The 1,606-nt window shown below is 41.8% G+C and overlaps 1 pseudogene; it reads left to right on the top strand.

The window, feature by feature from the left end:
* The first annotated feature begins 585 nt into the window (after positions 1 to 585).
* LOC126253897 (5S ribosomal RNA) lies at positions 586 to 702 on the top strand (annotated as a pseudogene).
* Positions 703 to 1,606: the final 904 nt, after the last annotated feature.

Below are 1,606 nucleotides of genomic sequence, written 5' to 3' on the forward strand. Positions count from 1 at the left end.
ACAGCTATATTCGCTGTTCATCACTTTTCTTACAAGAAAACACAGTTTTTCACGGGTTCCACTAGACTTTCATAGTTCTTGTGAGACACGCGTCACTGTTCTGATTGCTACTAGTGTTTCATAAACCACACAACACACAATCTTCTATACAATTGACACTTTACAAAGTAATGATTTTTGTTCATGTTCACATTGTTCCATATTGTAATAACATGATAATAAAGATCATTTACTGTGAAAAAAATACGACACAAGATGAAAAAATGGTTCAAATGGCTCTGAGCACTATGGGACTTAACATCTGTGGTCATCAGTCCCCTAGAACTTAGAACTACTTAAACCTAACTAACAGAAGGACATCACACACATCCATGCCCGAGGCAGGATTCGAAACTGCGACCGTAGCGGTCACGCGGTTCCAGACTGAAGTGCCTAGAACCGCACGGCCACACCGACCGGCAGACAAGATGACTGTTAGAATCATTTACATTGTTGTGACCATAAGATCATCACTGAACTGTGTAGATACCAGTACATTTCCATATTTGAAGACATACATTTTATTTCTGTTCATTTCTACTCATAGGCAACGGCCTTGCCGCAGTGGATCCACCGGTTCCCGTGAGATCACCGAAGATAAGCGCTGTCGGGCGTGGCTGGCACATGGATGGGTGACCATCCAGCCGCCATGTGCTGTTGCCATTTTTCGGGGTGCACTCAGCCTCGTGATGCCAATTGAGGAGCTACTCGACCGAACAGTAGCGGCTCCGGTCAAAGACAACCATCATAACGACCGGGAGAGCGGTGTGCTGACCACACGCCCCTCCTATCCGCATCCTCAACTGAGGATGACACGGCGGTCTGATGGTCACGATGGGCGACTTGTGGCCTGAAGACGGAGTGCATTTATACTCATTCATTCATATTCTTGTTAGAATTATTACCAGATTATGGGACAGATGTCCAAGTTCGGTTCACTAACAAGAGAAAAGCTCATAAGAGCAATCAGCAAATACAACCGCGGAAGAAAAAGTATCCAAAACAGTACACAGCAGGAAAATGTTTCATTAAGAGCGAGTGCGGGTACAGACGAACACGCGACTCACATGAAATTAACATTCATCACGTGTGTGCGTTTACATAGGTAAAGTTCATAGAAACATTCATGACTCGTTTACCTTCGTACATGAATAAACACAGGGAATTTCTAGAACCTACATAGAAAAGAGAAGAAAATTATGTTTACTGCTACAGAATTTGCGCTTACTTCTTTCGAGTAAATGACCTTTTCAGAATACTTAAAATTTTTATCATAAACAAATTATTCTCCCCCTTTGGGATTTATACTTATAAATACAACAGTGTAACTACTGATACGTGAGCTTACGGACTAGTACATATAAATTCATGACATTACTTATGATAACATTTTCACTGCAACTACTATTTACATATTTACATTTGTGCTATTGTGCATTTGCACTGGACATATTATTCTGATATAATTCGGCGTGGGTGTAGCCGGTACGTAATTTACTGGCTGACCCGGATTCATAGAATTTTGTTGCGGCTGCCAATGACTTGCCCTGGTTGTTGACAACATTCA

The sequence above is a fragment of the Schistocerca nitens genome, chromosome 4 (genome assembly GCF_023898315.1).
Source record: "Schistocerca nitens isolate TAMUIC-IGC-003100 chromosome 4, iqSchNite1.1, whole genome shotgun sequence".
In the NCBI taxonomy this organism is placed as follows: Eukaryota; Metazoa; Arthropoda; class Insecta; order Orthoptera; family Acrididae; genus Schistocerca; species Schistocerca nitens.